Raw genomic sequence first — 16,269 nt, forward strand, 5'->3', positions numbered from 1 at the left:
GTCCCAGAGGACTGGATTAATGGCCAATGTTGTTCCATTGTTTAAGAAGGGTAGCAGGGATAATCCAGGAAATTACAGGCCGGTGAGTCTTATGTCAGTGGTAGGGAAATTATTGGAGAAGATTCTTCGTGACAGGATTTACTACCATTTGAAAGCAAATGGGCGTATTAGTGAGAGGCAGCATGGTTTTGTGAAGGGGAGGTCTTGTCTCACTAACTTGTTCGAGTTTTTCGAGGAAGTGACAAAAGTGACAAATATGATTGACGATGGAAGGGCTTTGGATGTTATATACATGGATTTCAGTAAGGCCTTTGACAAGATCCCTCATGGCAGACTGGTACAGAAAGTAAAGTCGCATGGGATCAGAGGTGAGCTGGCAAGATAGATACAGAATTGGCTTGGTCATAGAAGACAGAGGGTAGCAGTGGAAGGGTGCTTTTCTGAATGAAGAGCTGTGACTAGCGGAGTTCCGCAGGGATCAGTGCTGGGACCTTTGCTGTTTGTAATATACATAAATGATTTGGAGGAAAATGTAACTGGGCTAATTAGTAAGTTTGCAGACGACACTAAGGTTGGAGGAGTTGCAGATAGTGAAGAGGATGTCAAAGGATACAACGGGACATAGGTCGGTTGGAGACTTGGGCGGAGAAATGGCAGATGGAGTTTAATCTGGATAAATGCGAGGTAATGCATTTTGGAAGGTCTAATACAGGCAGGAATTATACAGTAAATGGCAGAACCCTTAAGTGCATTGATGGGCAGAGGGATCTGGCTGTACAGGTCCACAGGTCACTGAAAGTGGCAACGCAGGTGGATAAGGTAGTCAGGAAGGCATATGGCATGCTTGCCTTCATTGGCAGGGGTATTGAATATAAAAGCTGGGAAGTCATGCTGCAGCTGTATAGAACCTTGGTTAGGCCACACTTGGAATATTGCGAGCAATTCTGGTCACCACATTACCAGAAGGATATGGAGGCGTTGGAGAGGGTACAGAGGAGATTTACCAGGATGCTGCCTGGTCTAGAGGTTATTAGCTACGAGGAGAGGTTGGAGAAATTCGGATTGTTCTCACTAGAGCGACGGAGATTGAGGGGCGACTTGATAGAAGTTTACAAAATTATGAGTGGCATGGACAGAGTAGATAGTCAGAAGCTTTTTCCCAGGGTGGAAGGGTCAATTACTAGGGAACATAGATTTAAGGTGAGAGGAGAAAACTATAGAGGAGGTGTGCGGGGCAAGTTTTTTACGCAGAGGGTAGTGAGTGTCTGGAATTCACTGCCAGAGGAGGTGGTGGAAGCAGGTTCGATAGTGGTGTTTAAGAGGCAGCTTGACAAATACATGAATAGGATGGGAATAGAGGGATATGGACCCCGGAAGTGCAAAATGTTTTAGTTTACGGGCAATATGATCGGCGCAGGCTTGGAGGGCCGAAGGGCCTGTTCCTGTGCTGTACTTTTCTTTGTTCTTTGTTTATTGAACGTTTTGCTAATTATGTATAATACAGACTCAGCACAAGGCTCTACATAGAACTATCTCTCTCCATGCTCTGCTATCATGTGATCTTACGTCACTGATGATGTATACTATATATTCACATTTAACATTAACCCTTTATACTACACAGAAATATTTTAAGAGGGGTAATTTAAGGTTTGTTTGAAGAATTGATTTTGAGAATGTTTAAAGGAGACGAGAGAAGTGAAGGGATTTATGAAGAGTTCTTCAGAACAGGATCTCAGCCACTAAAAGCTCTGCCACCAATGATGCGGTGAAGGAAGAGGAGGTGTAGGAGGAGCATCCTCATACATAATGAATCCAAAATATTCTTTGACGGCCTTTATTTGTTCACAATGTATAACACCTACCTGTCCAAAAAGAAGTTGCTGGTATCCTCTTTCATCTAAGCCCCATTTTCCAATCGATCCCATCCTCATGGAACTCTCCTGGCTCACTGTACCCTAGTGCATTAAATTTGAACTCTTCCTTCTCATCCTCAAATCCTTCCTCTGCTCAACAGCCTTCTCCAGACTTACTTTCTTCCCACACTTCAGTTTTCTGATTCTGTCCTCTGGTCCTCTTCACCACTCATCTCCACAACATTGCACATCTCCCCCATTACTTCAGCCCCTCTTGCGTATCTATATACTGGGGGAAGCTCGAGCACTTGACCATCATCAGACCACCAAAATATATGTATGTGACATTGTTTGCACTGTGCAGTGCCAATAGAAGTGACCCCCTGGCTTTCTTAAAGCAGTGCTCTTAATGGTAATGCTTTGATGAATCCCCCACTTTCAACATCCTGGGGCGTTACCATTGACTAGAAACTTAACTGGACCTGCCACATAAATACTGTGGCTACCAAAGCAGGTCCGAGGCTGGGAACTCTGTGGCGAAGAACTCACCTCCTGACTCCCCAAAGCCTGTCCGCCATCTTCAAGGCACAATTAAGTCAGGAGAGCATGGGAATACTTTCCGCTTACCTAGATGAGTGCAGCGCCAACAACACTCAAGAAGCTCAATGCCATCCAAGACAAAGCAACATTTTTGATTAGAATCCAATCCACCACCTTAAATATTCATTCCCTCCACCACTGCCACACATGGCAGCAGTGAGTACCATCTACAAGGTGCACTGTAGCAACTAAGGTTCCCTCGAAAGCACCTTCCAAACCTGTAACCTCTATTCACCGAGGAGTTCAAGGGCAGCAGATACATGGGAACACCACCACCTCACCACCTTCAAGTTCCTCTCCAAGTCACACACTATTCTGGTTTGGAACTATATTGCTGTTCCTTCATTGTTGCTGGGTCAAAATTCTAGAATTCCCTTCTAACAGCTCTGCAGGTGTACCTATACACTAGATGGACTACAGCAGTTCAAGGCAGCAGCTCACCACCAACTTCTCAAAGGCAATCAGGGCTGAGAAACAAATGCTAGCCATACCAACGATGTTCATATCCCATGAAAGAACAGAAAAAAATTGCAACAGCCTTTCTGATGAGATGAATGTACCTTTTTGAATTTCCATTTTGAGAACTAACGCATCTCTCATTAGCCAATTAAGCTGGTTCAAAGATCCCTTCCACTTTGACTATAGCAAATTTCTGAAACTAATTTTGAAGCAAAGACAATATTTGTCTCAATATCCATCCTTTGCCTTACCTTTAAGTATACACATCCCTTTAATTAAACTGCTGGTTAGATTTTCCAATTCTCCCATTACATTTGTTTCCTGCACAGGCAGCTGTGGATAATTATTCAAATGAGCTAACAGGAGAAAATTGGGGACAGTCAGTTTTCTGTGCAATGGGCTAGTTTTATTCCACCAATGCAGCACAAAAGCTTTAATTGTGCTGACTGTGGACAATCTTTGCATTAATTGCCTGCACCTGTCATCATCGCCACTCTTGCCAATAAATGAGTTTCGCTGCTTGATCTGAGTGAATTCTCGCTTTCTACACTTTTTTCAAAGAAAAGCCAATCTGTCATACCCAAGAGGGATGGTGACAACATCTGACGGCTGTCTCAATCTCTCAACCCCATACAAAGAAGCTCTTTAAATTCTGGTGGAGGAGCCCTTAGAAAGTGTTGATGACAGGAAACTGCCAGAATGGGCTAGCTACACCTTTGTAGTGAGATTTTTGCTTCTCTTCCTTTTCACCCTATCGACTCCCTCAAACTGTCAGCAGACCATATCATGAAATCCTTCTGTCACCCCGAACCTCATCGTTCCCAGCAGACCTGACCTCGCTAGCACTTGCTATCATTCACTCAATTCTTCTCCAGCTCCATGTCAGAAATGGCCACAGATAAGAAATGTGGTGTCGGGGTGGGCAGTGGGTGAGGCACAGAGTGGTGGTGAGGTACACAAAGTGAGGCACACAGGGTATATTTAAGCATTGAACTACATGTGTTAAATCAGAATCAAAAACATCACTTGCAGGATGGACAGGCAACTTAGCCCCTTGACTGAAGAATCTAAGGATTTGCATATGGGCCTACCTTTTACCTTGGAAGTGTATGCAGATAGTGATGATTTGAGTGTAGAAATCCATTAAGAATATACATGGGACATTGGAGAGTGGATTTGAAACACTGAATTCTACATTGGCGAAGTGGCTTCTCAGAGGACATTTGTAGTAGAATTCTTATGGGATACCCCAAGGATACTTTGTGTTTCTTTCATTGCTACTCAGAATACTGCCTTAAAGATCTGAGATGGCAGATTGGAAAGAGCTGTTTTTTCCCCCCTCTCCAGAGAAGCAGGATTAGGTTACAGGTAAGGATTGCTTTGAGTGGTGGCGATCACCGCCTTAGATGGTTTTTGTGCTCTTACTTATTTATGGAAACGTGGAAACTTACTGGCAGCAATTCTCTTGAGGGTAGAGCAGAGAAAGTAGAGTCTTTAGCAAGCATTTAGTTACAATATTTTTGTTACCACTGACAATGACCCTCTTCATCCTTAGAAGATATATTCTACCTATTGCATTATGTTAAGAACAATGTATAAGTTTAAGTTTAATTTATATTTGTGTGTTAAGAAAGGTGGAACATGGTTTCAGTTTCATTTAGATTTTTTGTGAGCTTGGTGCAGGGAAGTCTGAAGGGTCTCCTAGCAAAGAGGTCAGGTTTTCTCAATTTGTTTCTATACATGCATTTTTAATAAGGTTTTACAACTTTGAAGTGAAGTGATGGGTTACAAAGGGGTTAGTAGTTTAGTGATTTGGGGGAAAAAACACAAACTGTGCTGTTGCCTAGTGATAGGGGTCCAGTGACACACAGAGACACAGAGAAAGACAGAAAAGAAGTTGAATCTGTATGACAGAGTGATGACAGAAGTTCTAAGCTCTCTGATAAATACTGCAAGGCTGCTGGGAACTGAGTTCAGGGAACTGAGTTCAGGGAACGCATGTGTTCCATCGAAGTATCGTAATGAAATTTTACGAGTGGCTCATTAAATTCCAATGGCAGGTTATTTAGGTATTAGGAAAACACAGGCTAAAATATTGAAACATTTTTATTGGGCAGGATTGCATAAAGACATGGTTACACTTTGCCAGGCATGTCATACATGTCAGGTAGTGGGGAAACCTGAAACATCGATTAAACCTGCATCCTTAATTCTGATACCAGCTTTTGAAGAGCCATTTAGCAGGGTCTTAATAAATTGTGTAAGACCCCTACATAAAGCAAGAAGTGGAAATCAGTATCTTTCAACAATTATGAATGTTTTAACAAGATTGCCTGAGGCAGTGTGCATGGGCGAGGCGGTGGCATAGTGGTATTCCAGAGACCCAGAATAATGCTCTGGGGACCTGGGTTTGAATCCCACCACAGCGGATGGTGAAATTTAAATTAAATAAAAATCGGGAATTAAAAGTCTGATGATGACCACAAAATCATTGTCAATTATCATAAAAAATCAATCTGGTTCACTAATGTCCTTTAGGGAAGGAAATCAGCCAACCTTACCTAGTCTGGCCTACGTGTGACTCCAGACCCACAGCAAAGTGGTTGATTCTTAATTGTCCTTGTTCAGTGGGTATTTAGGTATGGGCAATAAATGCTGGCCTAGCCAGTGATGGCCACTGTGATGCCCAGGAAAGATTAACCAAAGTGTGTGAGTTGGCCAAAGAGCATTTGAAAATTACTCAACAAGCAATGAAAGCTAGAGCAGATAAAAATGCCAAAGCTTGAAATTTTGTCACTGGAGACAAAGTATTAGTATTGTTACCTGTCTCTGGTGGACCATTAAAAACAAGGTTCACTGGACTTATCAAATCAAAAAGAAACTCAATGATGTAAATTACATAATGACTACTCCAGACAGGAGGAAAAGTCAGGAAGATGGCCAGAATGGGAGTGTATTCACAGTGGTAAAAGATATAGGGAGTGACTAAAAATATCAGAACTCTCTAAGAATGGATCAGAAGTCAAATTCTAAAGTCAACCCTCCATTAATCAGATTGGGTAATATGGAGGTGTTTAAAAGTTTAGATGTAATATTAAGAAGCTATCTTCCAGAAAACTGTCAAGGTGACATACAAAAGCTGTTACAAACTTATGAATCAATTTGTGTGAATAGGCCAGGGAAAATATCTTTGGCCATACAAGATGTTAATGTAGGGGATGCATTATCCATAAAGCAACATCCTTACAGACTTAATCCAGAGAAGTTAGCCCAAGTGAGGGAAGAGATTAAGTTCATGATGGAAAATGACATTATTGAGTCACAGTAGCCGGAGCTCACCTTTTGTAATGGTACCAAAACCAGATGGGTCGCTGTGATTATGTATAGATTATCACAAATTTAATGTGGTAACAAAGGCAGATTCATATCCAATTCCACGATTAGAAGGTTGTATTCAGAAGACTGGATGTGCAATGTTCGTTACAAAAATCGATAGGGGATACTGGCAAGTTTCATTAACCAATATAGCCAAAGAGATATCAGCTTTTGGAACCCCGAATGGACTTTATCAATGCAAAGTCATGCCTTTCGGAATGAAAAATGCTCCAGCAACTTTTCAAAGATTAACCAACAAGGTCATTGAATGATTATGCAACTGTGTAGTACATATATTGATGATTTGGTTGTGTTCAGCCAAACCTGGAAGGAACATTTATAACACTTGAATGAATTGTTTGATCAGTTACAAAGAACCAATTTGGTCATAAACGTGGCAAAAAGTGAATTTGCCAAAGCAAAAGTAACTTATTTGTGCCACACTGTAAGACAAGGCCAAGTAGCGCCTGTTGAAGCAGTGATGAGGGCTATCTTAGATTTTCCAGTGCCTAAGACAAAACAAGAGATTTTGCAGTATGTAGACATGACTGGTTCTATCAGAAGTTCATTCTGAATTTCAACACAGTAGTGGCTCCCCTGATAAGCTTGTTAAAGAAAGGCAAGAAATTGAATGGACAAAGGAGTGTCAAAGTATCTTTGACAGCAATGAAGCTGTACTGACTACTGCGCCAGTTTTAGCAGCACCGGATTATGCTAAGCCATTTAAATTGGCTGTTGATGCCAGCGACGTTAGTTCTGGTGCAGTTTTATTACAGGAGGACGAGATGGGAATCGAATGTCAGTTACTTTTCTCAAAAATTACATCCTTGCTAGCAGAAATACTCAACTGTGGGGGGAAAGAGACTGAGTTTGGTGTTGGCTCTGCAGCATTTTGAAATCTATATATCTAACAACTCTGCAGAGACTGTTATTTCTACGGACCATAATTCTCTAACCTTTTTGGCAAAGTTTCATACCAACAATCTGAGACTATTTCATTGGAGTTTAATGCTACAACCATAAAATTTGAAAATCATATATGTAGTGGGAAGAGACAATATCATAGCAGATTCTTTAACAAAAGCAAATATGGCTGAATGGGGAAGTCAAGATCAGAATGGACATGTGTAGAATATGATTTTATGGAAAAGCCCTTGTACACTTGATGCGAATACACTGTTACTGCTAGAGTATAAACAAAATAGAGATAGTGGTAAAAGGAGACTGTAATTGAAAATACCTCTTAAAGATACCTTTTCATTTTTATTCTGCAGGGTGGTGTTAGGAACAATGCATGACTTCAAGTTTAATTTATATATATATTTGTGTGTTACGAAAGGTGGAATATGGTCTGTTTCATTTAGTGTTTTTTTTTGTGAGCTTGATGCAGGGAACTTTGGAGGGCCTCCAAGCAAAAATATCAGGTTTTCTGGATTTGTTTGTATACATGCATTTTAATGAGGTTTTACAACCTTGAAGTGAAGAGGTGGGCTACAAAGGGATTAGTAGTTTAGTGATTTTGGAGAAAAACAGAGTAGAAAAAAAACTGTGCTGTTGCCTAGCAACAGGGGTCCAGTGAGACACAGCCAGAAGGAAAAACAAAAAAGAAGTTGAGTCTATGGCCAGGATTTTTCAGTCGGCATGTGGGGGCAGGCCCAACACGCCAGCACGTAAAATGACGCGCAATGAAGTCGGGCGTGCAACCCGACGTCATCGCTCTGTCTCGCAATGTTTCGCTCAGCGGGTGCACGCTGGAGTCAGCTGCACGCCTGCCAATAAATGATAGGCCTTTTAAGGCCATTAACGAATTAATTAATGTCGAGTTAATGCTGCCCGTCCAACCTTACGGTTGGTAGGCAGGCGGAAAGGCTAAGCGGCCTTTACGTTTTTTAGGAAACCTCATATGAATTAAATAAAAAGTTTTCCTGAAAAATAAAAACATGTCCCATCTCATGTGACACAGTCACATGAGGGGACGTTTCATTAATTTTTCATTGATTTTATTATTTTCAAAAGCGCTTCAATCGCCCTGATGCAGCTCCATGCCTCAGGGAGACTGAAGTGCTCAGCATGAAAGTGCGCTGGCCCTGACTCTCCCTCCTCCCCCCACCTGCACAGGTAGCATTGAGCACTACCACTCACGTATTACGCTGGGTGGGCCTTAATTGGCCCGCCCATGTAAAATGGCGGTGCGGAGCCGATTACGGGCAGCGGTCAGCTCCACAGCCACTCCCGCCAAGCCCACCCGATGCGGGAAAAATTCAGGCCATATGTCAGTGTGAAGACAGAAGTTCTAAGCTCTGATAAATAATGCTGAGGACTGAGTTTAGGGAGCTCATGTGTTTGCTCTGCAGTTTAAGTAATAGTGAATTTAGAGTGCGGTTTTGGCTGTCTCAGGGAGAGATACCAGCTGGGATAAAAGCATCTAGTGAGTGCTCAAAAATTCATCGGAAGAAAACCGTTTGCAACTGGGCCAGCCCAAGCAAGAAGCCTTGATGTTAAGATAGTGATAAACCTTCACTGGGGTTTTATGTATGTAAGGTTATTGTTGGGATAATAGGAATGGTGTAACTTTGAATCATTTTCTTGCATTTGCATTGAGATCTTTCCAGCTTTTCTGTCTGTTGTAATACCTTGTTTAATAAATGTTTCATTCTTTATGTTAAAAGTTCATCAGTAAACTCCTGTGACTTTGTTCAGTGGCTTTCCTCCACGGTTTCTTAAAAAAAACAAAGTTAGGATCTATCAAGCCAGGTTTCACTCTGGGATCTGACTTGTCCAGTATTAACATCATCTGGGGACTGTAACAAAGTGGGGGCTGTTGTGGGATCATAATTAGCGTAGCTTTTGTAACTCATGCTATTCCATGGATTCTCTGAGTAAAACTGCCTCAGTACTGCCAAAACAAAAACAGAATTACCTGGAAAAACTCAGCAGGTCTGGCAGCATCGGCGGAGAAGAAAAGAGTTGACGTTTCGAGTCCTCATGACCCTTCAACAGAACTGAGTAATATTGGAGAGGGGTGAAATATAAGCTGGTTTAAGGTGGGGGGAGAGAAGTTGGGGGGGGGCGGGGGTGGTTGTAGGGACAAGCAAGCAGTGATAGGAGCAGATAATCAAAAGATGTCACAGACAAAGGAACAAAGAGGTGTTGAAGGTGGTGATATTATCTAAACGAATGTGCTAATTAAGAATGAATGGCAGGATACTCAAGGTACAGCTCTAGTGGGGGTGGGGTGGAAAGACTAACAGGGCATTAAAGGTATAGATTTAAAAATAAATGCTTCCACTGCCTTTTGCAGAAGAAAGTTTCAAAGGCTCACCACCCTCTGAGATAAATAATTTCTCCTCATCTCTGTCTTAAATGACCAACCGCTTATTTTTAAACTGCAACCTCTGGTTCTGATTCTCCCACAAGAGGAAACATCCTCTCCAAATCCACTCTGTCAAGACCCCTCAGGATCCTAAAGGTTTCAGTCAAGTCACCTCTTACTCTTCTAAACTCCACTGGACACAAGCCTAACCTGTCCAACCTTCCTTCATAAGATGACCCACCCATTCCTAGTATTAGTCTAGTAAACCTTCACTGAAGTGCTTCTAATACATTTACATCTTTCCTTAAATAAGGAGACCAATGCTGTACACAGTATTCCAGATACAGTCTCAGCAGTGCCCTGTATAACTGAAGTATAACCTCTCTACTTTTGTAATCAATTCCTCTCACAATAAATGATAACATTCTATTAGCTTTCCTAATTACTTGCTGTACCTGCATACTAGTCATTTGTGATTCATGCACTAGGACACCCAGATCCCTCTGAATCTCGAAGCTCTGAAATTTACATTTAGATGATATGCTTCTTTTATGTTTTTCCTGCCAAAATGGACAATTTCACATTTTCCACATTATACTTCATTTGTTAGATCTTTGCCCACTCACTTTAACCTATCTATCTCACTTTATACCCTTCTTACATCCTCTTCACAACCTATTTTCTTACCTATCTTTGTGTCATCAACAAATTTAACAACCATACCTTGGGTCCCTTCATCCAAATCATTTATATAAGTTGCAAAATGCTGATGTCCCAGCACTGTTCCCTGTGGCACACCACTCGTTACCTCCCACCAACCAGAAAAAGACCATTTATGGCTATTATGGGTTATGGCTACCCTCTGTTTCCTGTTAGCTAACCAATCACCTATCCATAATATGTTATCCCCCTACACCATGAACTTTTATTTACCACAATATCTGCAATTTACCTGCAATAACTTAAATATGGATCATATTTTCTTGTTTTGGAAGGATGAGGACATCAATAATTTCTTATCCTGGATGGTATAATGTAAAAGAATAATAAGATAAATAGATACATTGCAAGCAACACTCTTAACTGAAAAATCTCATACCAAACAGAAGTGAACGTTAGTCATGATCTTACAAATATTTTCAATGACCAGACTGGATGAGAGAAACAACCAACTGTAACGAGTTTTAGTGGAAAGGTCTCCATTAAATTGGCACCTAGAGACAAAAAATACATTTTGTTTTACTTTGAAATATCTTATAAAGTAAAATAAAAGACATGAGTACTTAAGGATACAGCGATTGTAGGCTGTTATATAATATTTACAAATGGAAGAATCTGAAAATAATAGGAAATGAGAAAAATGGGAGCCCAGGGAAACATTTAATAACAGGAATGCTGCATCACATCATTAAGTGTGCTGAAATGTCAGTTCCCCTGCTCCATAATATGCTGCAAGAAGATTACCATTGAAATCAATTTAATCCCGAAAGCCTAAAGTTTACTTAATTCTGGTCCAAACACTGTTTATAGCAGCTCAATATTTCACAAAAAAAATGCATTCAAAAACAAATTTGTTTACCAGTGTTCTGCAGCCTTTGGAAATATGCTGCATCATATTCTTCAGATGCCATCATGGAGTTGGCCACTACGTCCTTGGTGGAAGGGATGGGCTCCATACACTGTGCAATGCACTGTGCCATGTTGAAGCTGGATTTCCCCTATTATCCTTGACAGTGACAGAATGCTATCTGGCAGGCTTGCTAATACACCAAGTATCTCAGAGTGCATGTTCATCAACATTTTGCTGTGCCACACAGTGAGGTCCTCATCTGAGTCCACTGTAGCAGAATTCATCTGTGATCTCAACCGCTGGTGAGCTGGCACACAAACTATCCTTTCCCCCAGTCTCTCCCTCTCTCTCTCAGTCTGTCTTTCTAGGTCTGTTTGTCTCTCTCTCCTCCCTCTCTCTCCCTGCAGAAGAAAGGGGTCCATGGTCACACCATCTGCAACCTAGGGTGAGGTGGGGGTTGATAAGGGGCATAAGGCAGTAACATACCATCATCCTGAATGTTCTTGGTAACAGGCTCTGTCACAGCCAGCCCCATGATGTGCTGCACCATCTCCTTCATGCCTAGGGGATGAATGTGTGCCTGGGCCCCTTTGGCTCTCCCTGTGATTTATGTGCCACCTTGTCCTGCAAGAGAGAGGGAGGAATGTCAGTGATTGTGTTTGGGTGATGTGCCTCCCATAGCTAAATAGCTGGAGGTATGAGGAGGCAGTGAGATGTGGATGTGAGAATCACATCATTGCAAAGTGTGTGAGGGTGAACAACAACAACTTTTATTACATTAAATATACTATATAAATATAAGATCGCAAGGCACTTCACAGGAGCATTATACAACAAGGCATGAAATGAGCCACATAAGGAGATATTAAGTCAGATGCTTGGTCAAGGAGGTAGATTTTTGGAGGTGTCTTAAAGGAGGAAAGCGAGGTAGAGAGATTTAGTGAGGGAATTCCAGAGCTTGGGGCCTAGGCTAATGAAAGCACAGTCACCAATGGTGGACCAGTTAAAATCAAGGATGCACAAGAAGCTAGAATTAGATTAACACAGATATCATGGAGGGTTGTGGGGCTGGAGAAGATTTTAGAGATAGGAAGAGGCAAGGCCAGGGAGGGATTTAAAAACAAAGATGAACATTTTAAAATCAACGTTTCTTGAACAAGAATAAGTGTAAGTCAGTGAGCACAGGAGCGATAGGATCACGGGACTTGGTATGAATAAATCACAGCCAGCAGTTGGATGACCTCAAGTTTATAGAGGGTGTAATATGGGAGTCCAACCAAGGCTGTGTTACAATAGTCAAGTCCAGGAGTAACGAAGGCATGAGTGAGGGTTTCAGCAGCAGATGAACTGCGACAGGGGTAATGTTATGAGGGTGGAAATAGGTGGTCAAAGTGATGGCATGAATATGAGGTCGGAAACTTATCTCAGCATCAAATATGACACCAAGGTTGTGAACAGAATGGTTTAACCTCAGACTATTGTAAGGAGGGAATTATCTGAATGTTTGGCATGAGCATAAGTGCTAGGCACTGTCAAGATGTATTTACTGACCTCAACCATCCACTTGAGGTCAGTAAGCTTCCTTCAGCATTGTTGTCCGGTTCTCAGAATCATACTTCTTGCATTGACCTCCCTGACCACCTGCTCCCACTCTCTTTGCATGGCATTCCTTGAAGGCCTTCATGGCCCCCTCATGGAAACATGAAGTGTCTCCTATTCAGCCTCAATGGCTAAGGCCTCCAGGGCTGCATCAGTGAACTGTAGAGCCCTCTCTCTGCCCTGGTGCTCTATTTGCCCAGCCCACAATCACAGCACTGACAGTTAGCAGCAGCCTTCTTTGATTCAGTGCAACTTCCCTTTAAGAGGGTCACGCTTCCCTTAAGGACTGGAGGCTAACTGCAACACATGCCAGCCTCGAACAATGTTAGCCCCTTGTTGTGCATGCAACCAGCCTGCAGCATTGAAAGGGGATGATGTTTATGTGCTAACTGCTTCAATGGGAATGGACATAGATAGATTGCGAATCACGACCCCCTCACCAGAAAATGGATGTGAACCAATTTTTAGCTGTCAGGCTTTGTACAGAATGGTCTAAAATGAAAACTCATGCAGCCTTTACGTGGAACAGCAAGGCTACAGTATGTATTATATAATATAGAATCATAGAATAGAGTTGCCAAATGTGATTCAGTGTATTCCTGGAGGTTTCATCACATCACTTTTCCCCACGCTCCAGCCATTAGTTGGCCAACACATCCATCCTTCTGATGTAATGCCCATTTCTGCCAATTGGAATGCAAAAAGACTCATTACCTAATTGGATGATACTCGGCTGTTCAGCCAAACGGCCTTTTTCTCCCATTTTCAATATTTTTATATCTGGTAAAGAGAAAAACTCAAGGAAAATGACAAAAGGACAATCTTTTTTTAATGTCTCAATGATTTTTCTCTAGGATTGCACACAACAGTGTCCTGGAGATTGATCTCCAATTCCTGGAGACTCCAGGCCAATCCTGGAGTGTTGGCATCCCTATCATAGAATATAGAATGGTTGCAGCACAGAAGGAGGCCTTTTGGCCTGTCATGTCTGTGCTGACCCTCTTAAGAGCACCTCAGCTGGTATGCTGCACATTAAATAACAAAAGGGATCTCATACATAATCATAGATTAGTGCAACCCTCAAATTAAACAAAGGTAAATGCCTAAATGATTACACGGTGACATTATCCTGACTGACAGTGAGATCAAGGCAGATAATTTCTAGCACTCTAATTATTGCCCTGCCTAAACGAACTTGGCAGTGTCAGCAGCTCCGAGGATAGAATTGACACCAAGCTATTTATCCATGTCACTTTGGTTATCCAATCCCATATTCATTTATTTTCTACGCTCAAACCTTCCTTCTCCATCATTTTGTGCAACGAATGAATATTTTGATCTAAGGCGTGGCTATCCTGTAGATATTAGTTTTCAGGTAGAATCGTAAGTTCTGAATGTCCTTAATGTCAGTTCCACTGCTGTTATGCCATTGAGGTGCTGGAACTTATTCATTCACACTGGCAGGTCTACTGACCAGCAGGAGGATTGCCCAAATGGTTACAGTCAGACCCTGTTGACCTGAGCGATAGCACCCCAAGGATCTTAGAAGACCCTCTAGATACATTTCCCTCAGGCCAGCAGACAATACATTTTTGTTGGAGATACTGATTAGTAGTAATGGATGCAGGTGTTCCTGGTGTTGCTAGTGACTCCAGACAGCGCTACATCATAACAATTTTGGATAGTATTAGACCATTAACGCCTGCCTATCCAATGTACATCCACATGCATGTGATTCTCAGCTAGCATCTCTCTTTTCAGAGTAGGACCCCTGAGTACACAGGTTGCGTAGCCAAGACTTGACAGCATGGAACACTGCCATACTCCTCACTTTTGGGCTTCACTTTCACTCCTGGCTTATCTGGCATCTGAATGCTTTCTGTATCACCGAGTTACAAACTCTGCTCAGAACTATCTACTCCCCCTGCAGGTAATTCTCTTTTGTCTGGTAAGTGCGCAGAAAAAATGAATGATGCTGAGAAAAAGGATGTGGCTGGGAAGGATGAGTGAAAGAGCCATGCCCATTTTCATTCTTCCTTCTCCATCAAACTACTTGGATCTCACCAGAAAGTCAGTAAAGAAGCAGAGGCGCAAACTACAGAGCTCCTACAGCTGAAGAGTACTACACAGGAACTTCACATAGATCCAAATCCTGAGGTTTATTCCATTGTTGATGATGGTGCAATCCTACTTTCTCATGCTAACACCGTGATTCCATTCAGTGCAGCAGAGCAGCCTCACACTGAAGCAAACATGGAAATGATACCACTACCTACAGAGAGTGAAAATCCTACACTAAGAGTAGTAGGGAAGTCTTCCTTTCCTCATATCCTACAATGTCTTCAGGATGTTCTTCATTCTTCTTTTGGACTACCAGATTCATTCACGTCTCAGCTATTGAATACTTCTTTTGTTTCCACAGCAGCAGTGAATGATACAGCTGTGCCATTCTTCATAGGAGTTGAAAGTGCTTCATTTTCTCAAGTCAGTGTTTTCACCTTTTCCCCAGTGTGCAATGCAAAAGAAAATTACAGAAAGAATTTCAGTTCATTGTCTTCCTTTTAATGGGGTTGTGATCATTCGAGTCCTGAAGGTTTCTCTCTCAAATCAGTTTTTCCTTGATTGGTTTTCACAGCCTTTATAGTCGGGTTGTTGTAAGGGTCACAGCCCCGTGATCAACTGTTGTGAGAAGCTGCTTTCCCACTCCACTATTGTGTTTGCCTTTCAAGAAGATAACAGAATATATACATCTGACACGTCCTCCAAGAGAGCCGAAAACACTGTAGGGGTTGATACCTTAGGTGACAGTGACTTGCTGGGGCGGGGGAGCGGTTGGTGCTGGAAGGTAGGAGTTGGATGGAAACTGTAAACAATACATGAGATTACATTCCCATTGACTGTTAATGTAAAAAATTTAACAAAAAAAGTAACAGTTTTGAGATTATACTTGGGGGACATGTAAAGGGTTCGTGGTTATGTTAATGAGACAATGATATTAATGATGATGTAAGCATGACTTCAAGAGTCAGGTGATCAAGGGGCTCAGACACAAAACAGTCTGTGTCCAGAAAACCATGAGGTCTTTGTAAATAGTTCTTAATAAATAGTTTCAAGAAAAACTGTATATTGACTATCTCAGGTCACTCCTAGGATAAGCAGAACCTCATCAAAAGCATAGTGACAGTTCAAAACAGCCTCAACTCCACTTTCCTGCCTACCCCCATACCCCTTAACTCCATTGTTAGTCAAGAATCTATCTAACTTTGCCTTAAAAATATTCAATGACCCAACCTCCATTGTTCTCTGGGGAAGAGAATTCCACAGACTCATAACCCTCTGAGAGAAAAAAATTCTCCTCAACTCTGTCTCAAATGGGAGACCCTTTATTTTTAAACTGTGTCCCCTAGTTCTAGTCTCTCCCACAAGGGAAAACATCCTTTCAGCATCCACCCTGTCAATTCCCCTCAAGATCTTGGAAAAACTCAGCAGGTCTGACA

Source organism: Cetorhinus maximus, chromosome 17 (genome assembly GCF_964194155.1).
Source record: "Cetorhinus maximus chromosome 17, sCetMax3.hap1.1, whole genome shotgun sequence".
Lineage (NCBI taxonomy): Eukaryota > Metazoa > Chordata > Chondrichthyes > Lamniformes > Cetorhinidae > Cetorhinus > Cetorhinus maximus.